The sequence below is a fragment of the Gnatocerus cornutus genome, chromosome 7 (genome assembly GCF_029298725.1).
Source record: "Gnatocerus cornutus isolate USDA-ARS CGAHR chromosome 7, icGnaCorn1.1, whole genome shotgun sequence".
In the NCBI taxonomy this organism is placed as follows: Eukaryota; Metazoa; Arthropoda; class Insecta; order Coleoptera; family Tenebrionidae; genus Gnatocerus; species Gnatocerus cornutus.
In genome coordinates, this window is record NC_142239.1 from 19,125,240 (window position 1) to 19,139,633 (window position 14,394).

The 14,394-nt window shown below is 33.7% G+C and overlaps 1 protein-coding gene and 1 long non-coding RNA gene across 2 annotated transcripts in view; one reads left to right on the forward strand and one right to left on the reverse strand.

Annotated features, from left to right (window-relative positions):
- Window positions 1-14,394, reverse strand: part of LOC148172137 (uncharacterized) — a 168,163-nt gene that overhangs the window by 141,644 nt on the left and 12,125 nt on the right. The window lies entirely within an intron of this gene.
- LOC148172139 (uncharacterized) overlaps window positions 226-14,394 on the forward strand; it is a 62,433-nt gene continuing 48,264 nt past the window's right edge. Inside the window, exon 1 of the long non-coding RNA XR_015770399.1 lies at window positions 226-385. This is a non-coding gene — a long non-coding RNA (uncharacterized LOC148172139). The remainder of the gene's footprint in view (window positions 386-14,394) is intronic.

The window sequence follows — 14,394 nt, forward strand, 5'->3', positions numbered from 1 at the left end:
TGTTATTGCTATGTTGCCAACTCAAAAAATTCCCCTAAACGGGCCGTGCGTTTAACCGTGCGATTTCTTCTCCCTAGTCCTTACGCACGGATGCTTTTACTTACTTACAATGCAAGTAGTCTGTGCAAAAATGCCTAAAGTCCGTTTTTTTTAAAAAAAAAACACCAACCCGCAATCTTCCCTGCATTACAACCGGCAACGTTGCCTAGGGAGATTTTTAGTGAGAAAACAGTTGTCAAATTTTAGACATTTCTGAAAATTACGCAGCTAACCTATTTGATTTTAACACCAAAAAGACACCATCGACGACATTGCCGGTTGTAAAGTGGTGGGAGAGTGCGGTGTTGGTGGTTTTTTAATAAAAAAACGGACTTTACTTACGCTGGTGAGTAGAAAAAATACCATTTTTTTAACTTGTTTTTTTGCTTACGAATTTTGTCTTTCTCGCACGAATTATATTTATTGAAATTTGCAAGTCAAGCATGTCTCTAAATTCACATAAAATTACAAACATGACGACCCGTTATGCTGCGAGGTCTTTTCGGTTTGTACCATAAATAACAATTCTAAACCGCAGTGTTTATGGATACTCGGATTAACACGACAAAATGAGTTTTTCAGTCATAATCGATAGTCATAGTCCCTTTGTTGTCATAATGGACTAGAATACCCAAGAAACATTAGAAATAGATTTATCACAACAACGAGCTAGCTGAAACCCCAAAGGACGTCCTTTTACCACCACGTCCATATTTACAAGAACTTTCTGCACTCGAATCGTTAAAATCAATGCGCCTTTCATGTCGATAATGACCGTCCCAACCTCCGTCCAAAGGTCAATAACTGCACCAAGTCTTTCAAAAGCGGCCGACACGAATGTCTGCATGATTAATACCGAAAGCTGTAATTGAAATTAACCCGTCACTGCCAATTCAATATTAACACTTTTCGATATTTTTGAGGAGCATAAAACAATCTTCAGCATGCTACATTGTCGCTCGTCTATCACGACACGGCTAATTTACTGCTTAAAAATGCAGGAGTCGGTCCTTTGTAAATGTTGAGCGCAATTACCGTTTTCCTGCTGCACGGAATCCTGAAAACACTGCGACATACCTAATGCGGTAATTGGCGGAGCAGTGTGTCGCTAATTAATTAAGGCTTTGATTTCGATGATTACAAATTTAACGTCAGAGTGGAACAATGACAGCGAGCCAAAATCCATACTCTACACTTTTTAAAACACACCAAATTTTAATCTAACAATCTAGAGAGAATCATAAAAATTTAAAAATTATTAAAGAGAATATAAAATCTTCAGTCTGTCTGGAGAAAATACATATAAAATTTAGCAAAGCCAAGAACAAAAAACAGATTTTACAGACTTTACTTTTACAACATACGAAAATAATCAATAACTGTCACATTTTAAAAGCTATAAATTTTAATTTTTTGGTCATTATTACTGTTTATTCTGTTGTCAAGTACCAGAAATTTTACAATTTGGTAGTCAAAGAAACAGATTTTAGACACTGTTGTCTTTGCAACAAAAAAAAAATTGCGAGTAACTGACACTGCTATTTTAAGAGTTATCAATTTGAAATGTTGAGAGTCATATTGCTCTTAAGTTTGATATTGAAACTTCTAAATTTTATGTAAAAAGAAAACAAATTTTAGAAACCGCCAATTTTACAACAAACGCAAAAAATTAATCGATTACTCTTATAATTTGTGGCCCAACCGACCTTAAACCGCCCCCAGTCCCATAAGAACGGCAAATCACAGAATTTCCCTGAACTGCATGGTCCGCTCGTTAGACGAAAAAAGGAAAAGGAATAAAACAGAAACATTGCTAATAAAAGGGGGCATGCCTTCGGATTATTGCACGCATTCGCAAAGAAGCTTAACGAACACTTGAAAGGGAGGATGTAAGAAGATTGCGGATAATTGGTGATGGACACATCGAAGGACAAAATTACAATCGTGAAATGAAAAAAGAGCCTTTTCTTACCTAATACATCACTTAAACTTGTCCCATGTGTTACATTACGTCTGCAATTCTCTTAATAATTCATTTAGAGCTTTACTTGAGCTTTCGCACACGTGTTTTGTCCGTACAAACTCACGCTTTCACTGTGTAGATAAATTTCCATATAAATATGCAGAGAGAAAATTTACATTTGTATTGAGTGTATAACTCTTACGAATGTCTTTTTTATATCTCCGTTGTGCTCGCATTTTCTTTAAATCCGGAGGCTTCGAATTATTATTACCGATTGTAAAAACGCGTTCTCTTCATGAAAAAGCCGTAATCTTAATTTACTCACTTCATTACACGCCGTCTGATAGCATTTACATCGATATGCAAAACAGGGGCGGAGTTCCGGGCTTGAATTTATTATTTTTGACGGCTCTCCAGACGGAAGCTTCGGAAAGGTCGTGGGTGTAATTTATCGCGAAAATTTCTAATCAGACTAAGGTTTCGATTAAGTAATTATTACACTAGTCATCAAATTTTCAAAAAAGTTAGAATAGAATTGCCTCGTGATTCAGAATCGTCTGGAAATAGTTGAAAAATTTGTATGTTTAGTTGTGGATTTCTCATATTTCGGTTTCGCCATGAAAATAAAAATTTCTAAAATTTGTGTATTTTGATCTACATTGTTGCAATTTGCAAAACAAAGCTGAAATAGAAGAATCCTTCCTAAAAATTCGTTATTTTAGTAATTTTAGTCCTACAACTATGAAATTTGGGGAAATTGCTACTTTTTTATCTTTAATTCACTCTGCCAAATTGCAACAATGTAGATCAAAAGACACAAATTTTAGAATTTTTTTATTTCCAAGGCGAAACTGAAATATGAGAAATCCTTCCTTAAAATTCGCAATTTTAGTAATTTTAGTGCTACAGCTATGAAATTTAAGGAAATTACTAGTTTTAAATTGTACATTGACTCTGGCAAATTGCAGCATTGTAGATCAAAAGACACAAATTTTAGAAATTTTTATTTTTAAGACAAATTCGAAATATGAGAAATCCTCCCTTAAAATTCGTAATTTTGGTAATTTTAGTCCTACAACTATGAAATTTGGGGAAATTGCTAGTTTTTTAACTTTAATTCACTCTGCCAAATTGCAACAATGTAGATCAAAAGACACAAATTTTTGAATTTTTTATTTTCAAGGCGAAACCGAAATATGAGAAATCCTTCATTAAAATTCGCAATTTTGGTAATTTTAGTGGTACAGCTATGAAATTTGGGGAAATTACTAGTTTTCAATCGTTTATTAACTCTGCCAAATTGCAACATTGTGGATCAAAAGACACACATTTTAGCATTTTTTATTTTCAAGACGAAACCAAAATATGAGAAGTCCTCCTCTAAAGTTCGCAACTTTAGTGCTACAACTATGAAATGTGGGGAATTTGCTAGTTTTTTGTCGTTTATTCACTCTGCCAAATTGCAACATTGTGGATCAAAAAACACAAATGTTAGAAATTTTTACTTTCAAAGCGAAGCTGAAATATGAAAAATCCTCCTTAAAAATTCGTAATTTTAGTAATTTTAGTGCTACAGTTATGAAATGTAGGGAAATTACTAGTTTTAAATTGTTAATTAGCCCTGCCAAATTGCAACATTGTGGATCAAAAGACACAAATTTTAGAAATTTTTATTTTCAAGGCAAATCCAAAATATGTGAAGATTTTGGTCCACCAAAAAGACAATAAAGTCCCAAGTCTGATTGTTTAATTTTTAATTTACATCTCAATGTGGATTAATTTATTATTATTTATGAAACTAATTCAAATTTTATCAAGAATTAAAATCGTTTTGAATGAGGCGTCGGTGTTCTTAATTTCAAATTTGGCAGTGAACTGACATTAATAATGAAAAATCTAAAGGATGCTTTACATTTTATGACAATCAAACGACAATTTGGCCGCGACTGTATGACAGTTCTCGTTTGACATTCCGCATGAGTTAAAAAATTACCATCGTGTAACTCGCTCTTCTGAACGACCAATCACAGATCAGGAAAAGTCACCTTTATCGGTTATTTTCCCTAGCGAGAACTCACCGATTCACAATGGAGCAATTTTTGACATCGGCAGGATTCGGAAGCGAGAAGTTAGATACCTGTCAATTTTGGTTGACAGGACCCACAACTAAATGTCACCTTTGACAGTTATTTCTTTATTTAAGGTTGTAATCTTGATGAATCTCGTCAGATTTTTCCCGAATTTTAAACTAAAAGCCTGATTTACACCCAAGAATCTCCGATATACACAGGAGCTTTATTAATAATCGTAAAATAGGTTGCAACGGGCCACTTTGACAGTCATTTAATTATTTAATGTTGGAATCTTGATGAATTAGTTTTGGATGAGACGGTTGTTATTATTGTTTCCCCAGAATTCAGTGTTCGAAAATTCGAAAATTCGTCGACTACTGTGATTTGAGCCTCGGAACTTCGTCCAACTTTTCGCATTTTTCCCTCGATCGATTTTAATTTTTCCTCTCGTCTGACGTCAAAACAAACGTGCCCTCAGCAGTAGCATCAGTGAGTTATGGCGTCATAATCCCCGATAATCGCCTCAGTTTGTTTCTGTCGATAAAGAAAACTAATTTCACATGTACGCGATGTGTTATTGTAAGTCTGAAGGATCTTATCGATTGCTCGCACTAATCCTCGATTTTTCCCCCGCCCAAAACTAAACTTCCTATAATCCGCTGCTAAGTAGATTTCATGGCGTGTTCATTGAAGAGATGTTGATAAACTTGCGCCAACTGTTCCATCCTCCAAATCATTTGCTTTTCATAAACTTTCCCATAGTTAAGCAAATTTCTGTGTTTTAATACCGCACGAAACTATTCCAGCGAAAAATTCGCGCGTTGCAACACAAACACGGCGGAGAGGAAGTTTGCGGAGGAAAATCCCCGAATTAATTTTCGGTACAGGGAAATGGAAATTAACATTTTCTGAAAAATTCAACGCTCGATATTGATTCAGTGTATCGTGACCAAAATACATTAGTTCGACATCAATTATTTTAATGTTTTATTAATACAAGTTTAGTGTGTGGTAACTTTGATGGAGGAGACGACGAAAATGCGCACCATTTTTAAAACCACGCATACCAACATATCGATGTTATATTTTATTCAATAGCCCGTATCCTTTATCGCCTCATTAAAAGTAGATTGTCGGACTGAATTATTTATCGAAGTGGTTTTAAATATTTTTGCGGGGGGTCAAAAGTCGTCTCCACAACTAAAAATAACTCTTCAGTTATCCCCTATGAAGTTATTTATAAAACTTAATCGACACGTCTCTGGTAACGTATCAATAAGCAAAACAATTGTGACTGTAAGAGTCTCACATTAAATAAATTGAGTACTGGAGGGAAGTAGATTAGGGTGAACGATCAAGCAATCCATCATTTCGGCTGCACTTGTTTCTAATCTAATAAGCAGTTGTTTGGTCTTTCTTCGTCCTTTTACATACTTTTACTATTATTCTAATTTTAGTATTACCAGAGTTGTATTCAGTAGCGAAGCGACCCAATTCCCACGCTTCCTCAAGAGTCATTTACTTAACAAGTTTTTTGACACGTGTCAAATGGTGGCTAACCGAACGGATGGCCTTAAACACGTGTCCAAATTGATTGGTGCAAAAAATTGTCTGTTGACCAGGGTGCCCCAATTCAATATACAGGGTCTTACACTAACAAACCTATACAGGGTCCGCCAACACCAAAATGTCTGTAATTTCAAAGATAAAAATTTGCAATTTTGCATAAGCTCAATGGATGAACAAGTTCCTGAATTAGATTTTTTTTTATTACCGCTCGTTTGATGTTTTAGAAATTTTTTGGTTAAGAACACATCCAAAAGTTTCAAAATTGAATAAAACAATTGTATTTTTATTCGTGTTATCGCCACAGGGATAAAATTTCGGGAGTTTGCACTTCTCACTTCATTTATTAACGGGATTAAATTTTTTAATCCTGAAGCAACTGACTTGATTTTAGAACTTTTTTTAGAGCAACTCCAAAAATTTTAAAATTGCATGTAAAAAAATTGTGTTGGGGCCACCGCGATAAAATTTGAAGAAGTTGCTACTTTTCCCCCATTGATTGACTGTACCAAATTTCAAAATTTTGGAGCAACAACACAAATGTTAAAAATTTGTCTTTCAAGCGAACCCAAAAGTTTTAAAATGGCATATGAAAAATTGTATTTTTAACTGTGTTAGGGCTACAGCAATAAAATTTGCTACTACAGTTGCTACTTTTACCTCAAATATTGACTTTACCAAATTTCAAAATTCTGCAGCACCAGACACAGATTTTAGAAATTTTTAGATTTGGAGCAAACCCAAAAGTTTCAAAATTGAAAAAAAAATGTATCATTGGTCGTGTTAGAGCCACAGTAGTAAAATTTAAAGAGTTTGCTACTTTACCTTATTTATTAACTACACCAAGTTTCAAAATTCTGAAGCAACTGACTCAGATTTCAAAACTTTTTTTTTCTGGCAAACCCAAAAGTTTTAAAATTGTAAACAAAAAAATTGTATATTTGGTTGTGTTAAGGCCACAGCGATGAAATTTATGGAAGTTGTTACTTTTGCCTCATTTATTACCTGTACTAAATTGCAAAATTTTGGAGGAACATACACAAATTTTACAAAATTTACTTTTAAAACGAACTCAAAAATTTTAAAATTACTAAGAAAAAAATGTATGTTTGGTTGTGTTTGGCCCACAGCGATGAAATTTGAGACAGTTGCTACTTTTATCTCAAATATTGACTTTACCAAATTTCAAAATTTTGCAGCACCAGACACAGATTTTAGAAATTTTTAGTTTTAGAGCAAACCCAAAAGTTTCAAAATTGAAAAAAAAATGTATCATTGGTCGTGTTAGAGCCACAGTAGTAAAATTTAAAGAGTTTGCTACTTTTACCTTATTTATTAACTACACCAAGTTTCAAAATTCTGAAGCAACTGACTCAGATTTCAAAACTTTTTTTTTCTGGCAAACCCAAAAGTTTTAAAGTTGTAAACAAAAAAATTGTATATTTGGTTGTGTTAAGGCCACAGCGATGAAATTTATGGAAGTTGTTACTTTTGCCTCATTTATTACCTGTACTAAATTGCAAAATTTTGGAGGAACATACACAAATTTTAAAAAATTTACTTTTAAAACGAACTCAAAAATTTTAAAATTACTAAGAAAAAAAATGTATGTTTGGTTGTGTTTGGCCCACAGCGATGAAATTTGAGACAGTTGCTACTTTTACCTCAAATATTGACTTTACTAAATTTCAAAATTTTGCAGCACCAGACACAGATTTTAGAAATTTTTAGTTTTAGAGCAAACCCAAAAGTTTCAAAATTGGAAAAAGAAATTATCATTGGTTGTGCTAGGACCACAGTAGTAAAATTTAATTAGTTTGTTACTCTTACCTTATTTATTAACTGCACCATGTTTCAAAATTTTAAAGGAAAAGTCTCAGAATTAAGATTTTTTTTTAGAGCAAACCAAAAAGTTTCAAAATTGCACGTAAAAAATTGTATCTTTGGTTATGTTAGGGCCACAGCAATAAAATTTAGGTAAGTTGATATTTTTTCCTCAGTTATTGACTGCATCAAATTTCAAAATTTTGGAGTAACAGACACAGATTTTAAAAATTTTTAGTTTTAGAGCAAACCCAAAAGTTACAAATATTGTATAAAAAAATGTATCTACAGTTGTGTTAAGGCCACAGTAATAAAATTTAGACAATTTGCTACTTTTACTGCATTAATTAACTCCAGGAAATTTCAGAATGCTAAAGCAATAAACTCAGATTTAAAAAAAAAATTATAGGGCAAACTCAAAACTTATATTGCATACAGAGTGATTCACGTAACTTTACGACTTTGACGAACGAAAGATGCAAGCAGTAATACCTTTTTCATAAGTCACTTGATACATAAACTTATCTTTTTTTACACTTTGGACATCCCTTGAAAAAGTCAGATAATATGATTATTATCGATAGCTTCAATAACCATAATTTTGTTTTTAGATTTCGTGCTCATCCGTTTTCTATTTCCTTTATGTTTTGACCAGTTTTGGCGGAGTTCCTTCTCTAACCGTTTACAAATTTTGTCCGTTGGAAGCCTACGGCCTGCATAACAGCATCAGTGCAACATTTCCACTGCTGCTGCATTCTTCTTGCACTTACCATAAATCGAAAACATATCGACTCTTTCATAATTTAAAAACAGTTTGCAAGGTGCGCAAAAGTTTTAAAATTTTCGAAAATAACTTGTCAAATAACGACATTGCTGTCAGAAGTGTACAAATTTCGTGCTAAATAAAGTTAACGAAAGGTATAAAGTTATTCATAAAAATTGTATTTTTGGTTGCATTTGGTAGTCGTCAGAGTCGTCATGTTAGTCATGAAACGAACCCAAAAAATTTTTAATTGTGTAAAAAAAAATCGTAAATTGCGACTCTAAACTCGTTTCTTAAATGTACCAAATTTCAACTTCCTCGGGCAACAAATTCAGATTATATAAATTTTTATTTGCAAAGCGAACCGAGAAGATTCAAAATTATATAAAAACTATTTATCTTTGGATATGTTATAATCACACCTTAGAAATTTAGAGAGGTTGCGTCTCTAAACCTAATTTTTATCTGTAATAAATTTTAAAGCAACAGACCTAAATTTTTTAAATTTTTGAGTTTAAGGTAAATCCAAGAGTTTCAAACTTTTACCTATGTTTAAACTTCAATGTTGTACCTACCTTTAAAAATTAAAGAGATTGATTTCACCCCTCAGGGAGGGTTAAGTGTAAAAAGTTATAACTGCGTGAGTCATACGCCCTCCTTCAACTAAATTTTTTTCTCTATTTCATTTTCGTTGGCCCACTCTGTATAGATTTGTTGTAGCGCCCTGATTTAAATTTGTGTATGAATCGTGCTAAATTGCTTTATATAGACATGAAGCAACAATTTTTCACCAAAAATATGATAGGGGTTGTAACTATGGTTATTTTAACAGCAATCAAATTTGGGGATTTTAGTTAGAGTTGCTCTTTAACTGTACCGAATTGCAAGTCAAACAAAATAAACTTAGGATTTTTTTTATTCTGAAGAATTGAAGATTTCCAAAAAAAAATTGTAACTTTTGTAATTTTAATGGCATAGCAATAAAATATGGGAACATTACTAAGTCAGACTAAGTTGTTAACTGTGCCAAATTTCAAAATTTTAGAGTAGAAGCGACTGTCTATAACAAATTTTCCAATTTTTTATTTAATTAAGCTAGTGAATGCACAAAATCGCAGAAATGAGACAATTTCAAAAAAATTCACAGACTTGGGAGAAGAACTGGAAAACTCTTGATTTTAAGTCTAAATCTGTGTATTTTCATCTTCCTAAAAAAAATCTCAAAGGACCTAAAGCGTTCGTTTAAAAGGCGATCCATAGGATCAAAAACGCCTAAAGAATCCGAGTCCCAATCGATTTAAAGGATGTCATCCCTCTAAGACAGGATTTGCAAGATTTAAAAGGATTTCGTTGCATCTTTTCCTCTCTTTAGTCATGAACGTCGGCTAGTTTCTGCGTGTAAAAATACGAAGACGACGATGTGACAACCGTCGCATGTTTACAAAGTCTTTCCGTTTCCGTATTTTATTGTTATTATTATTCATAGGTCACAAAAAAATCAAAGCACGTATTCTATCCAAATAGGAAGGCATAATTGCGTGATTAAGGGTAGCGTTTCTCCGAATGGAAAACCCCATTCCCTCTGTCTGGTGTCGTGAGAGCTTTTTTCCTTTAATGATAAATGACCAGGCAGATTGTGTTGTGAACTCGGCGGTATTTCTTTCATCCGAGAACTGCATAGAGGCAAGACGATTATAATTTGAAATTAAAATTCGACCTCGCCGGTTTGTTTTGCCCTTTTTCCCTTCCGTTTAACACGATGCAAATCAATTTTGGTCGCTTGAATTGGAAAGCACACTTTTCCCTTGCACACATGAGTGCGGAAAAGCTGCGGCCGTGCGGAAAAATGTATACACCAAAGTATTATTTGTACAATAAACCCCTTTTATTAGTGGCGCCACTATTAGAAGATTATTACAATTATGAACAGTACTTTCGCGAAGAGCTCGTAGCGAAAGCTCGATTTTGTCGATTTTTCCGCGTCGAATCTTCCGGAGCTCCGGTCAATAATTTAGCCGAGACGGCCCTATTACCCACCTTTACTAGCAATTCTATTCGGTACTTTATAGGTCGGCTCCGGGGGCTTCCACTCCAAATAAATTACGACATAAATAATGGACGACGAATCGGGAAACGAAATTAATCCGTTATTTTTCTAACTGTGCCATTACGCAAATTTTCACCGACTGAATTCCAGAGATATCAACTTTGGTATAAATTCTATGCGAGTTGCGAAACGTATCGATGGACGAAAGTTGTAATCCGGTAACATCTGGGATTTCGGAGTTTTGACCGGAATGCAAAGAGAAATTCGCACGGATCAATCTTTGTCTAATTTTTCAATTACGTCGCCCTCCCAAGCCCGGAATTACATTTGGAAGTTAAATTTCTTCAGCAACAACTTTATCCGACTGTGGAGAATACCTATTATCGATAATCTAATTGTGCGGCTAAGTGGTGCAAGCAGGCGATTCCTAATTTCGGCCTCGTCAAACTGCATCAGGCTCAAATGCGAGCTATTTAAACAATCAAAGCGAGAGTTAATCTCTTAAGCTGCTGCAGCGGGTGGTCGGTGCAGTTTTTTACATTTTCGGGCTAGAATATGAACAGATTCTCTTTTTATTGTGTCTACTTTTATTGTACATTTTGTCTCTAACTACTTTAGATTTTTTAAATTTATTGTTTAGACTTTTTAAATCTTTAAAATCTTCATTCAATGGTGTCTTTAGATTTACTGATGCTCTCCAACTTATCCTACCTTTTCAATTCTCTCTGGAAATTACAAAAGACCAAATTTTTGAAGGTTTGAAAATAGAGGCGCTCCATAAGTTCCGGTTTTCGACTACGTTTTTCTCGCAAATTTTATTTTGTCAAAAAACTATGTCAAATGTCTGCGGTCGATATCTCGCTTATTTTTGCGGCAAACTTGCGCTTTAAAACTCACTTTACGCAGAATTTCACGTAGAATCCAAAAAAATAAGATTCGTTAAGACCGATCTAAAAATAACTGAGTTATGAGCGATTAATGCTTCGGATATTAAATTTTGAGTTGGAACAATTTCAAAGCTTGATATCTCCGAAACTAAAAAGATTTTGAGAAACGGTTTGAGCCATCGTTTTTTTCGACTCATTCTACTTTAGAATAAGCTCTCAAAAGTCGAAAATTCAATGGTCAATTTTTTTGGGCAAAAAATTTTGCAACTCAATCGATGAAAAATTTTTAATTTTTCGTTTTTTGATCGCCCCTCGTAAACTATTTGCCCTATCGATCTGAGATTTGGCAAGTTAATAGATCTCGAGCTCTTATTTCAACCAATATATAATTCAGTAATACTAATTACAGTTTTCGCCCCGAAACAGCGTCTTGAAAATGACCCTAAAATCACCCTCTGAAATTCTATTTCGGTTGATACCTCATTTATTTGTTAAGGAAATTTGAGCTGTAAAGACTCATTTTACGCAGAATTTTGCGCTGAATACAAAACCACTCCTGTTTTTCTTGTCAGCCTCCAAATAACTGAGTCAGAGACGTTTGCAATTTCGACTCATCACCAGAGGACCAAAATTTTGAAGTTCTAGTATTGATTTTGCTCGATATCTCCGGAATTAGGGCAAATATATCCAAACTCATTTTGAAATCGTTTTTCCCGCAATTTTTCAGTTTATAAATTGGTTTTAAATAGTTATAATTCAAAATTTTCATTTTTTCAATAAAGAAGTTAGCTGCCTTTCAGTCTCTAATTCAGACTCGGTCGCAATATTAACGTATTTAAGCTCATTTTACGGAGAATTTTGCGTAGAATCTAACAAAAAAAACCGCTTAAGTTCGGGTTAGAAATAACTGACTTATGAGCGATCAAAATTTCGAATATTGGATTTTGAGTTAGAAACATTTCAAAGCTTGATATCTCCGAAACTAAAAAAGATTTTGAGAAACGGTTTGCGCCATTGTTTTTCACGGTTCATTCTACTTTAGAATAAACCCTCAAAATTTAAAAATTCAATAGTCAATTTTTTGTCAATTTTCTCAATCGATGAAAAATTTTCAATTTTTTGTTTTTCGATCGCCCCTCTTACACTATTTACCCTATCGATCTAAGATTTGTCAAGTTAATAGATCACGAGCTCCTCTTTCGATCGATATATAATTCAATAATACTAATAGCAGTTTTCGCCCAGAAACAGCGTCTTGAAAATAACCCTAAAATTAGCCTCTGAAAATGTAATTCGGTCGATATCTCGGTTAATCGGTGAGGAAATCTGAGCTGAATGGGCTCATTTTACGCAGAATTTTGCGCTGAATCCAAAACCACCTTTGTTTTTCTTGTCAGTCAACAAATAATTGCGCTAGAGCCGTTTGAAATTTCGCCTTGCCGCCAGAGAACCAACATTTTGAAGCTCTAGAAACGATTTTCCCTGATATCTCCAAAATTATGGCAAATAGTAAAAAACCGTTCTCAAAATCGTTTTTCTCGCAAATTTTTCACCTTAGAAATCGATCTTAGATAGTTTGAATTTAAAATTTTCACTTTTTCAATGTAGAAGTTAGCTGTCTTTCAGTTACTAAACCAGAGTCGGTTGCTACCTTGCGTATTTATGAAGCATTATTAAAGTATTGGTACTCTTTTTACGCAGAATTTCACGCAAAATCCAAAAAGATAAGATTTGTTAAGATCGGTTCAGAAATAACTAAGTTATCAGCGATCAAAGTTTCGGATATTGAATTTTAAATTGGAAACATTTCAAAGCTTAATATTTCTGAAACTAAAAAAGATTTTGACAAACGGTTTGCGCCATCGCTTTTCTCGGCTTATTCTACTTTAGAATGAACCCTCAAAAGTCGAAAACTCGATGGTAATTTTTTTGGGCAAAAAAATTTTGCGACTCAATGAAAAATTTTTAATTTTTCGATTTTCGATCGCCCCTCGTAAACTATTTGCCCTATCAATCTGAGATTTGGCCAGTAGATAGATCTCGAGCTCTTGTTTCGATCAATATATAATTGAATAATACTAATTACAGTTTTCACCCCGAAACAGCGTCTTGAAAATGACTCTAAAATTACCCTCTGAAAATGTAATTCGATGTCTCGGTTAATCGGTGATGAAATTTAAGCTGAATGGGCTCATTTTACGCAGAATTTTGCGCTGAATCCAAAACCACCTTTGTTTTTCTTGCCAGTCAACAAATAATTGCGCTAGAGCCGTTTGAAATTTCGGCTTGTCGCCAGAGAAGCTCTGGCAAATAATAAAAAACCGTTTTTCGAAATCGTTTTTCTCAGAAATCGATCTTAGATAGTTCGAATTCAAAATTTTTTCAATGCAGATGATTACAATTAACCGAGTTTTATTTTTCAGATTTATTTTTAAATGGTTAAATTTTAAATTGTAATCAAATAAAAATTTCCAAAATTTCTGTTTTTTTTGTTCTAAAATTTTGCATTTTTGTACACTTAACGGTGCTGTCAAAACTTATAAAGCCTCCAAGTTTCTTATTCCAGCAAGAAAGCTATAGAATTTACTAAGAAATTGTGAAAATTTTTAATTGAATTGAAAAAAAGATTTCAAAAATTTCTGATAGTCGTTCTAAAATTTTGTCATGTTGTACACTTAGATGGCCTGATGAAACCAATAAAGTAAATAAGTTTTCTCGTTTAGCCACAAAAACACAAAAACAACCTCTAATAAAAAATTATAAAGCACTAATTTTTTAAAGGGCCCAATATTTTCTTAATCGGCCAGATTTTAAGTTTAAAGTTTTCTCTGTAATGTTGAAAAACACGTTTTTCTAATCCCTGTTATCGTGAACCAAAGTTGTAACTGTAAAATATGCCCCCTGTGAAAAATTCGCCTTCATCAACCTCTTCTAATTGGTTTTTAAGACAACTTATTGTTCGTTAGTGCTCCTCCAACAATAGAACCCCCAGCGACGTAAATTGTCAATTTTCGAGAACCAGAGAACAATTAAAACAAAGTCAATAATAATCATGAGCTCATTAAGAGTTGGACTACGAAACAACTCCGATTAAACACAAACTTCCCTCACTGCAAAGTCTTCGTCTTCTCCACGCTCCAAATATCCAACCACAATAGTTGTTACACGGCAGAATCCAACTGGCATTGATATATAGAGCGTGCTGTTAATGGTGCAACTTCCCCCTCAAAAAT